We start from the raw sequence: 12,424 nt of genomic DNA, 5'->3' as shown, positions 1-12,424 counted from the left end.
ATGTCAGTATGTTTATGCCACCTCTGATACAAAAATAGATGTCAGCAAAATCCAGTATAAATTCTTGCAAGCCCCTGCAGGAATGCTGCTGTTTTCCTCTGGACTGTTCAACCAGCACAACCACCCAGAAACTTCCCATAATCAAGGAAAAGAAGAGGAGGGGAGGAACCCACCCCAAACACTCACTTCTCTTGTGTTCAAAACCCCTACCAAAACAACCAAACCAATTTTTCTGATTGGTTAGATAGACTTTGCAAAAAACATTCCTGGGTCATCACCACTCACCCACGGTTTGTCCCTTGTCCAAGAGGAACCAGGGTACCTGGGTTTCCCAGGGGTCAGGAAAGAAGAAGTCAGGAGCATTTTGTGGCCTGGAAGTAAACCAAAATACCTGCTTTTAACAGCAAAAGCAAAACAAGGCATGCTTCTACAAGCTGCATCATACTTTTCCTCAGGAAAACCTCCCTGACTTTTTCTGTTCTGTATTTTTCTGTAAGCAGGCATCACGATCGGCATGTGTGGGGGCTGTTGCCAAGTGCTCCTAAAACTTGCACTCCTACACCTCGGACATGTGTGTGCCCATGCTCACGCACACATAAAAGACAGCGGCAAACTCTGTCAGCCGTGACCTGAAGGAAGCACCGAGGACAGAAAGCCACCAGCTGAATCAGTTTATGCAGACTGCAAAGATATTCTTCAGCATCAGTGTGGGCATCAGCAAAACACACAATAAAAAAAGCTTTTTCAAGAAAAGAAAAAGAAAAAATAGAAATGTTTTGCCTTCAAGGCAGCTCTTGGTTTCTCCTCCCACCCAAAAAAGCTAATGTGTTGCTTTTGTAACCTATTATAATTGTCCATATACACAAATACAGCGATTTCATGCCTGTTCTAGAAAATGAACAAATTGAACTGCCAAAACACACTCCAGCACATGACCAAAATGAAAGCTCTTGTGCTCCAGTCAAGGTTCTCAAGTGCAACTTCTCTTTTTCTGCATTTCTTTCTCTAGCTTTCTCTTATTTCCCTCCATTTTGTCCCTGATTTCAAAACTGCAAATTTTAGTAGATTAAACCTGCAGAGATCTTGTTCCTCAGTAAAATCACTTCTTGGTCTGCAACTGCAGCAGACAGGCTGCAGCCCAAGGATGCTGGATTCGCCACAGAGGACAGAGCATTTCAAATTTAGGTCACCCATGCTACTATGATCCCAGGGAACAGCAATGGTGTGTTTTTCCACACTTGGCTGTTTTCCTGCTGACCTGCGTCTTGAATGAGATGACAGTCCCAATGCAATTTAAAGAACAAAGTTATCACAGGAGATATTTAATGCTAAATATAGCAGGAAAGAGCCAAAATAATTGGAATGAAGAAATAACTTTCCCAGAGTTTGCTGCTGGAGGCCAAAGGTGCAAGCATTAAAACTACATGAACATGCATCCTTTGGCCGTGTTCACTGCCTGCAAGACTGGGACACAAAGGGGGACTGATGGCAGGCAGAAATTGTCACCATGTGAGGAAATGCAGAGCTGAGCCAGCAACACACACCGTAAGTTATCTCTGCTGGAGGCTGCTCGCTGCCATGCCAGCACTTCAGCTCAGCGCTGACAAATGCTGGGGGGGAGCCAGCGCTGAGGCCGGACCTCACTAATGATAAATATGACACTTTGAGGCTGTCAAACCAGCAGCTTACACACCTTTCTGCAAATGAGCCAACCCAGCCATATTCAAGAGAGTAAAACTTGTTGAGGAAGTAACTGCTTGCCGCACAAAGATGCGAAATGTAGCCATGTCCCATGCTAGCAGAAGGTGAAAGGGGGAAAGCCCCGACTCTCTTCCCTTGGAGTTCTGCTATTCCCAGAGGGCTGAAGCAGGAGCTTCCCAGCACCCAGCCTCCCGTGGTGCCTGAAGCTGTCCCAGAGCAATGCAGCAGGGCAAGCTCCAATGGTTCTGCATCCGCACCTACTCAAACTACTTTCTAGTTGTTGGACTCAACACTTGTTTTGTTTTTTTTTCCTCCTGTAATTCTTTAAAAAAAAAAAAGTAAAAAAATTAGGATTATACACTTAGCACAACAAAGCAACTAGCGTGTTTTTACAGAAGAACGGTTCCTACACGACTGTGGTGTTCAACTACACGTGAATCCAGAGGGGAAAAGCTTAATGTGAAGTATTTTAGCTCACTCCATAATTCTTATCCTACTAGTTCAAAGTTGCATTGCAACCCCATGGGCAGCCCCAAGCACAAGCAGCATGGGCAATCCAAGGGAAAATGACTTGCTAGGATTTTTGCCCACTGGCTACAGGCTTAACCAAGATTAACAGAGGGATCACTAGAAAAGCTACACCTACTCAATATTCAGGAACTAAAGCAGCCAAGCTTGTCATCAGGCTCTGCAAATGATTCACAAAGGAGAAAAACAATTTGGATGGGTCATAGTATGAGAAGAAACTTTGTTTTAAGGAATTTTCGATAAATCCACAGATTAGTAGATGTTTTACAGAGAGGATGAGAAGAAATAGTGTGGCCAGCAGGACTAGGGAAGTGATCCCTGTACTCAGCACTGGTGAGGCCACACCTTGAACACTGTGTTCAGTTTTGGGCCCCTCCACTACAAGACAGACACTGAGGTGCCAGAGCATGTCCAAAGAAGAGCAACGAAGCTGGTGAAGGGTCTAGAGAATAAAGACTTACGAGGAGTCACTGAGGGAACTATGGTTGGGACTATGGTTGTCTAGCCTGAAGAAAAGGAGGCTCAGGGGAGACCTTATTGCTCTCTACAACTACCTGAATGGAGGTTGTAGCAAAGTGGGTGTTGGTCTCTTCTCCCAAGTAACAAGCAGTAGGACAAGAGGAAATGGCCTCAAGTTGTGCCAGGGGAGGTTTAGATTGGATATTAGGCAAAATTTCTTCATTGAAAGGGTCTTCAAGCACTGGAACAGACTGCCCAGGGAACTGGTGGTGTCACCATCCCTGGAAGTATTTAAAAGACATGTAAATGTAGTGCTTAGGGACGTGGTTTAGTGGTGGACTTGGCAGTGTTAGGTTAACGGTTGGACTCGATCGTCTTAAAGGTCTTTTCTAACCTAAATGATTCTATGATTTTCAATTTTAGAAAAGGAGTGAGGAGATGTATCAGAATAAATCCAACTTGGGGGAAAAAGAACACTTCATGTAAATGGAGATAGGTTATGCGAAAGAGCTGAGAATAAAGTTATAAATGGAAGAGAACCCAGCATCATCTCTATATCATGACAACAGAAACCAGATCCATCATAGTAAGTCAAATTCATACTGTCTAGTTTAGTTAACACTTTTTTAGAGAAACAGCAAAGCTCATTCATGGAATACATCTTTTTTTCCTCTGATGAGAGATTTGCAGGAGAATCAGAAAGACAGGAAATCTTATTATAACTTTCACACATATAAAAGGCTAATAAGCAATTAGGAGTTACAGACGTTAGGAAAAAGAGCTGATCCCTTCTCCAGTCCATTACCCTGTCAACTGAAGATTACTCTCTACCATCTTTTAGCTAATGGCTTGTTAGATCTAGTACTAGAGACACAAGTGCTTGAGCCTTTTCCCAGTTTCTGTAGCAGACCATTCCCTGGGTTTATGCATCTACAAAACAAATATTAAAGAAATTCTTTATATTTTTCTCTGTTAATCCCTGATTCTTGCTACATCACCTATGCTGAAAATTTCTTCTGTACTTCAGTTTTATTTTGCCTTCAATTTTCTTTCTTGCATTTGGGCTCTTCTTTCCCTAAATCCTTAAAGTATCATTGATCACACAAAAGAAACACAGAGCTTGGTTGCAGTGGCAACCAACATCAATAGGGATCCTCCATCAACTTCAGTGGGGTCAGGATCAGACCTTCAGAGCTGCTAGCCTCCCCTGCAGTATGCTCAGCTGGGCATCTTCATACAATCAATATCTGTAAGGCTTCCTCCCATCATATTTTAGATCCTTGCTAGTATTATTCCCAAGTTTTTTATGGCATTACCCTTTTTGAAGTCTCTCCATAACACGCAATAGTTTTATTTGGGATTAACTTTCGTAAAGTTAATTACAGTTTTGCATTTCATTTAATGTTCCTGACCTCTTTAGATTCTTTTGAACTTTAAATATTTGTCCAGACTTGTATTTTCAGCTCTTCCTAATTTGAATGTAGTTCGTACAGCATCTGAATCCCCTTCATATCACGCTTACTTTAGAAGGGACAAAACTAAAGTCTTTTGGAGAGACGAAACAGGACAAAGCTTTTGAAGAAAGATGCAACAGTTAAATCCTATTTTATCACACTACCCATCAATTATTTTTGCTGAAGCAATTTTGACTTAAAGTCCTAAAATACTGGCAGAAGTGAAATATAACCTATTTTGAAGAAGAAAACCCCAACAACCCAAAATTAAAGTTATATAAGCTTAGACTGACTTCATTAATAAAGCAATGGGAAGCAGCAAGGTGAGGAGAAAACATCAGTAACAGACCCATGGATCAGAGATTATATTGCTGTATTGGAGAAAAATAAACACTTCAAAGATGCCAACCTACTGGAAATACTAAACAACAGTACTGTTTTAAAAGTAAGTAGTAGTAGAAGAAAATATTTATAGAGTTATAGTTAGATTATCTTTAGCACCTGAGCAGGTTGGGGTTTTATTTGCTAGTCTAAGAACAACAGTGCCTCTGCATGCAATATGCAGGAACCTGGGGAAGAAAAAGAAACAATTTGCACTGAAGACTTAAATTTGGAAATAAAAGATGGTTTCCTGTAATTTTTCTGAAGTAGACAATGATACAAGACAAAGGTGATGTAGGCACCATATGGTACATTAATTCCAGTCGTGAAAACAGCTCTGTTCTCCGTCTATTCCTTCGCCAGACTGCGAGAAAACATGCAACTTCTGTCACTGACACCAACGGCAAAACCAAGCCTCATCAGGCATGGCAAATATTAATGCGTAGGTAAATAAAACCTTGGGACACCAGGAACAAAAATTGCGAATGAGCAGCCCTGCAAGCTGTCTCTTTCCCGACAAGGAGCATTGCTGGGTGGATAAAGTAACTTATTAGGTGTTCAGGGAAGCTAGGATAAACCAGACACAAATACACCCTGAAGTGAGGAGGATGCATGCTGCCTTTGCAGAAAAACATACAAGAAAAACGTTATCCAAATAACATGCTTGGAAAAGGAACCTGGGTCATTCTTCTATAAATCCAACCAGTCTGTACTGTACTAGCTCGTAAAACCAAACCTTAAGTGCCAAACAGGACAGTGGCACAGGGCCTGTGGGTAAGAGCACCCCACCTTTGTGGGAACGGACAGCCCCAACACCCCGGTGGTGATGCACCCGAATCTTCCTTCCAGGTGATGGGATGTGGAGAGGACAGGGCCGAGTTTCTGGCCCACAAACAGCCCATGTCAGGAGGCTGTGAGCGGGCATTTGAATTGGGGTGTGGAAAGAAACAAACCAGCCTCTGCTTTCACGTTCTGCACTGCAGCATGGAAGCGGGTGGTTGCTTCTGTTGGAAGGCAGACCTTGGCTTTGTCTTTATACATTTGTCTCCTCAACCGGCGAGCAGGCAAATACTACACTTAAAGGGAAAAAAAAAAAAACACAAAACAAAAACAAAAGACAAAAACAAAAGAAAAAAGATGGACACCACTCCCCTGCCCTCAAATCCTCTGAAATCAATTAGAGCTCCCAGAATTGTCCCAGTGCTATCTGAAGCTTGGAAAACCTTGGGATACTGGTCCTCTAGCAAATACAGATGAGAAAAGCCTCTCAGACATCCAAAAAAATACATTTAGTAGCAAAGGGAGGTGGAGCTGCGGAAACTAAACTGGGTGCTCAGGCAGTTCTTCAAGTAAAGTTCTTCAACTAAATCACTGTTGTCAGAATACATTTTAGGTGAGTAAATCCAGATAGACTTACAATTTTTTTTAATCTCTAGATAATTCCCAAATGCCATTGCTGCTGTTACTGAGTTATAAGGACCAAAACATGTGGAAATACAAAATTGGTTTTGATAGGTAATGTAATTCAAACTCTAAATATTTACTTACTTTTGCCGGGGGAAGGGAGCAGTGGGCAGCTGAAACACAGCCAGCACAGCTCAGAAACACGTGTCGCGATGTGCTCCCCCGCACTGTGACGTCCAGCTGGGATGGCACACTGCAGGGCAAGAGGGAGCACAGCTAAGCTGGAGAACACCACAGCTGTGGACCCAGGGGCTGCGACTTGCTCTTGCCATTGAGCACAGAAACTCAGCCAAATGTAGTTGTGTTTCACCCATACTGTTCCTCTCCCTTGCCTTCCCACTGTAAAGGGGAAATGAGGCTGGGCTCCTACCTGCTCTGTCCCCACCCTCACCAGTGCTCCCCTCTCTACCATTTCCAGCACCAAAGTGCCCCTGGAAGGGGCCCATGGGTGCACACCCCAACCTCACTATGAGATCAGCCTAGAGCCCATCCCAGTCTGAGACCAGCTTCCTTAGGTACTGTTCCAGCACTGATCCGTCACCTCTCTGACCTAAAATGAGGCCATTTTGGCCCAGCAACGCATCATATGATGCTGTAGATCAAGCGGCTCGTCAGGGTCAAGCCGTCGAGAAAAGAGGCACAGTGAAAAGGACGGGTTGCTGCGGGCACCCTCTGTACTTGAATAGTCCAGCGGGAACATGGCTTTGCCTGCCTCTCACGTGGCAGCAAGACCTTTCTCTCTCCTCCAAAACATCCCTTGGGCTACACTGGTGTGACTGCTTGCAGGGGTGCAGCAAAATCAGGATAGAGAATTGATTCAGGACAGAAATAATGTCCTCCCCCCAACAAGGAGGCACGGAGGACGAGGAAGAGAAGCACCATTTATAGCCTGGCTCAATTCTGGGTGCATTTAATTGTGCGAAACATGGATGCTTTCCTGTAGGTTTGTTCAGTTTTGCTTTAAAAATCTTAACGTTAACTATTTTATTTAATGCAGGTATGTATCTGCATCCGACATGCCCTGCTCACAGCACTGGCTACTCCTTATAAATTCATACCTGCACAGCGTTAACAGTTATGAGAAAGCTTGAAATCCTGTCACGAACACAGCATTGCATTGTTTTGTTTTTTCCTCTTGACCTGCGGAGGAGAACTGCACACTGGCACACTCACTGCATGTTCACATGAGAAGATACAGCAGCCTTCAGACATGGGTTGCAGCTGTTCTGCTTCAGAGTCAACACTCTCTACGACTGGTGTGGTAGGTGAAACATCTCTGAGCTCTGGTGGTACAGAAACACGTGAAGATATGATTGCTTCAGCTGCATTCTGCTCACAGGTTTAACAGTAATCCCCATGTCCAGAAGAACTAGAAATGCCTTTTTTCTTTTTTTTCTTTTTCTTTTTTTTAATAAAAGCTCAGAATCTAGAACAGCCTAGATTTTGGCCAAGCTGGTGGTGTGACCTAATCCTAGCTGTTGATTCCTAGATCTGTCAATTTAGTACCACTCAAAAAATAAGATTAAAACCTACCTCTGCCCCCCTCCCCCCCCCCCCCGCAAAGGATTTAAGAAATTATCATGAAAGAAGTAGTATACCAAGTCACTAGAAAGCAGATTTAGTTAAATATACTTCTGCAAAGGAGGTTACTGTTCAGTCAGCTCTGTTTTAACTGTATTTCTTAATCTTCCAATCTTCTTGTCACTTCTTTTCTGGCAAAAGTCTTCTTTAGTTAGACTGCAGAATCAATTCAACTGAGATCTAATAAATACTGCTTATTTCCCATGCTAAGATTGGCTTTGCTTAACATAACTGATTTAGGTAAAGAAGTGACAAGTCCAGTTGTGCACACAGATATGGATATGCAACAAAATAGCACGTGGTGTTTCTTACTGTGAGTGAAGAAACCTTGCAATAAATCCCCGGTGATGAGATCTGGTGAAAAGGCCATAACTTAGCAGCACCCCAGGCACGCAGATGCCTTGCTAGTCCCAGAAAGCCACAGTTCTTGCCAACCTCAGCAAGAAATAAGGACTCACAGCAGCCTTAGAACGTGTTATGAGAACAGGTTCAAGAAGTTGAGTCTACAAATTACTCCACTGTACAGGAAATTACCCATGACAGGGAGTATAACTGGTTATTTCGTTTGTTTTTTTACCATAAGATTTTTTTACAATAAGATAGAAATGATAGATGTAGTGAGAAACAGTGACGCTGACACATCTCATGGCAACAGGCATTTGTATTCCCAGTGAATATTTCATCCTCCCTACTGCTGGCAATTTTAAATTTTTTTTGTTTGTTAACTGAGAAAAAGTATAATACTAGTTACATAGCTTTTCAATAGGGCATTTGAATCACTAGCTTGCTTTTTTTTTTTCAAATATGCAGAAAAAAAAATGGTAGTAAAACTCCCCAAACTAAGTGCAGCTGATATAAATCAATACCATTGGAAAAAATCTGTGCTCACACACTAATAAGATGATGCAGAACCTGTTAATAACCAGGACTTGGAGTGTGATATACAGTCCACATATTGGGAGCCGGAAGCATGAACCCCTAGTAGCAGCTCCTGTAGATGGGGGGCTAAGCAGTTGTACCTACCACGGCTTTCACAGTGGGACCCCAAAGGTCCAATTCCAAAAAGGAAATAAAGTTAATAAGAAAAACAGTGCAATCATTAAGATAAATTAATATTAATTTGTTTCTGGTCACAGATCTTTTTTATAATATAAACAATGTGGATCCTACTAGAAATTGGGGGCAAAAAAAGTCCACATGTATCTACAGGGCTTATCCTGAACTTTTAGCAGTTACTTTGACAGTAAGTCCTTTCATGTTTTGCTATACTAGTGCAATGTTAGTGTTCGCAAAACTAGCCTGAAGGGTTTCTAAATTAGTAAGTCAGTGTTACCATGGTAACATAATGTGCTACCAAAATGGACCACTTTTTATACATCCACTATAATCAAGTTAGTGACCAAGCAAATTATAAAAATTCTTGCTTTTTTGGTTTTGGGTGTTTGGGTTTTTGTTGGGGTTTTTTGTTTGTGTTTGTTTTTTCTAACTATTCTTACGCTTTTTAAAAATTATTATTAAGGTACACACAGAATTTGTTTTGTTTATCATGCAGGAATAGATCCTGTGTAAGCAGAAAAAGAATCACCACCAGCATCAACAAAAAAAGCAGTTCTCAGGACTTGCCAAGGGTCTCTGTAGTTTCAGTTTCCAGGCATACAAAGTTTTAACACCCCATCTCTGGTTTTATTTTTGCAGACTACTCACAAGCAGAAGACACTCTATCCTTGTCACAATACTATTTAAAACACAGTGACACCTCAGTCTCAGAGCTTCTTACACACCAGGATACTGCCCACCATGCTGTCTCAGATATCCTGGGGCACATTAAATGGCACTAGATGCCCTAAAAGTCAACCTGCCATCCTTGATCAGACAACCTTCAAACTGAGAACATTCAAGTTAAAAACATTCTCATATAAAGTTCAATGTTCAAAAAACATCATCTTCATGGTCATCACATCCACACAGACCACAGTATCTGTCCTACATTCACACAAAATTGATAAAAAAAAAGTTTCTTTATATCTAAAAAAAAAATAATTTTCTCACCCTGAGAATAAATGCTCTCAGTACAGCCAACCCTCAACAACCAGCATCTCAAAGAGCCTTATCCATCCCAGCAAGTTTTCACACAATGGTCTCTATTCAAACGGCATCAAGTATTCGAATCAAAAGTATTTGAATCAAGAAATCTTGAAGACTTGCATTATTATATTTTCTATTAAAAGATAGCATCTCATTGTATATAAATATTTTTTGTCATAAGCCTGTTGTAACAACCTCCTTGGGACATTCCTGTGGTCTTACCGTTCATAAAAATAGTTGGAAAAATACTGAGATTATATGAACTTTTTCTGACTCTCGCTGTGTTGAAATAAAAGAAAAAAGTAATTGGTTTATGGTTGTGTCAATAAGAGCTAGATGAATTGGTTCATATCGCTTGCCAATAGAACTAATGTTCTAAGTTGATTGCCGAGTTTAATGATTTGTGAAATTAGAGGGTTTTTTATTATGAAAATCAATAGGAATTTTTACTCACTTTTATTAGTGGAAGAATACGTCAAATACTCAACTTCTCTACTTTTGACCTGGCTGACTAGTTTTTGTTCTTTTAGATGATGCTATCGTTAATAGTTGAGAGGTAATGTCAAAGCATTTTTGATTAATTTACTGAAACAACTGGCTGTAATTTATATTCCTTTCAGAAAGCTGGAGAGAAAGGAGGAAACAGTATCCAAAGACACTATGCAAATCCTTCCAAAAAGACTTATACAAGCACACGATTGCTCCTTGCCTTCCTCTGCCACACAAAGCAGCAGTAAGCAACCAGGAACCGGGCATCCTTCTCCCCCTTCACCCCCAGCTTTCCAAAAATCACATCCAAAAGATATAAAGGAGAAGCTGTTCTCCTGTTTAAAGGGACTTCCACCTGGGAAAATACATCAGTGTCCTGGTTTAACCAGGATAGAGTTAAGTTTCCCCAGCAGTGGGGGGGAGCTCTAGCCGGGTTATTCAGATACCATGCCGACGTCACATCCTGGCAGGTCACATTTTCCTGGCGCGGAGCGCGGTGCACTCGTGGTTTTGTACATCGTGCTTCAAACTGCTGTATTTGGTAGCTATTTTGCTCTGTTCACTGCTATCACTATTACTGTTATTGTTATTGTTGTTGTTGGTTGTGTTGCTATTGCACTGTTGTATTAAACCTTTCCTTATTTCAGTCTTGGGGCTTTGTATTTCACTCCCTTTGTGGGGGAGGGGCAGCGGCCGCGTGGTCTCAGACCCCGGCAGGGGCTAAACCATCACAATCAGTCAAAATATTTTTTTAATATATATATGCGTGTGTGTGTGTGTAGTGGCATACATATATACACACACACACTCACTCTCTATGTATGTGTATATGGCACTGCAGTTGAACTCATGATCTCCAATGTGGATGTTATTTAGGTATGAGTGACTTTTTGCTGTATGGGTAGAGTTTGTAGGAAGAGTATATGATATTCTTTTCAAAAAACACATATGCATGAATGGGACAAAGTGAAATTACACATAAAGCTCAAATCCAGCATTGCCCATCTTCAGCCTGCTTGACTTCCTAACTTTAAATGGCTGGTTTAGCATAGTTTGCAATATACTGTAATGATTTCTGTGTGGTTTTCTCTCCTGCTGATTACTCTTTATAGGCTATAACTAAAAAAAAAAAAAAAAAAAAGTGGCTCAGGGATTTTTCACATACAGCACTGAACAAGTACCTGAGCAAAAAAAAGTTAAAAGTCCCACAAACAGATCTGTTCACTAAAAAGCAAAAGCCCTGTATCTGTGAGTGCTCCAAATGTCACAGAAAACTAAGTTCAAAGGCATTAGCAAATGTACATTCCCCTATAATATTATAAAAGATGCAGTGTGAAAAATCCTTTAGAATAACCTTCTCCAAATAATTCTCTTGCATTTACATGAGAAAAGAAATAACAGATCTTTTTACATAAATTGTCACAAAAATCATGGCCTGGGATACTTCTCACTAAACTTTGAGGTCTCACAACCTGGTCTACTTCTGGCTGTTTTAAAGGACAGATCTTTACTTTAGGATTATTCCATTTACATCATTAGGTAAAATAATTCCCCCACACTCCAAAAGTCCTAACAGCTGCATCTTAACTGGAAAGAAAAACTGATAAGGACGACAATCAACAGTTGTTACCGCAAACTAGTAGCTCTGGATCCCAAGCAGTTGCCTTTCTGCCAAACAATACATGAGTTGTAATTGTAAAACTAAGGTGCTTGAAAATAAATCAAACACCAAAACTAAATTACTGCTGAGGATATCATATTTTAATGATAAAAATGCATGAAGCACCAGCCAAATTCAAGTTCCACCAATTTGAACATAATCCTTATATGTAAGTCATAATTTATAGGAAATAATAATTTGAAATACCAACTGTAGAATTTATAACTTAATAGCTGGCATGGCAACCACTAAAATGGTTCACACACCTGTCTGTTTTTATACTATGTGAACTGCTGGACTGGTGCAAAAATTAAAGTTATTTTCACTGATGCCCACACTGAGAGCATACCCATCCTCTGAGGGCGAAGGGCACCAGCAGGTCAACAGCAGCAGAGCTCTCATTTTACAGCCCTTTGCTGCACATTTGATTGCCTGCCTTAAAATACCAAAGTTTTACTGGAGAATTTCACTCCTTGTCATAGGAACGTTTAAAATACAGCGTCTTCTCTTGTCAAGGATATTATTTATGCACATGAAAAAATGAGATTACTGTGACAGTGTAAAAGAGTTGTGAATTTGAAAGGGGAGCACAATGCGAACCCAGGCGCTTCTCCGTCACCTT

General features: G+C 41.0%; 1 protein-coding gene across 6 annotated transcripts in view; it reads right to left on the bottom strand.

Moving 5' to 3' along the window:
- FAM110B (family with sequence similarity 110 member B) overlaps nt 1–12,424 on the bottom strand; it is a 115,872-nt gene that overhangs the window by 35,347 nt on the left and 68,101 nt on the right. For 2 of the 6 annotated variants that reach the window (XM_074881657.1, XM_074881673.1), the window contains exon 3: nt 286–371. The exons of the other annotated variants lie outside the window; for them this stretch is intronic. The gene's annotated coding sequence lies outside the window, so the exon portion shown is untranslated. The remainder of the gene's footprint in view (nt 1–285; nt 372–12,424) is intronic. 6 annotated transcript variants of the gene reach the window in all.

The sequence above is a fragment of the Strix uralensis genome, chromosome 1 (assembly GCF_047716275.1).
Source record: "Strix uralensis isolate ZFMK-TIS-50842 chromosome 1, bStrUra1, whole genome shotgun sequence".
Taxonomy (NCBI): domain Eukaryota; kingdom Metazoa; phylum Chordata; class Aves; order Strigiformes; family Strigidae; genus Strix; species Strix uralensis.
The sequence above is the reverse complement of the archived record's forward strand: the minus strand, read 5'-3'. Positions and strand labels throughout refer to the sequence as shown.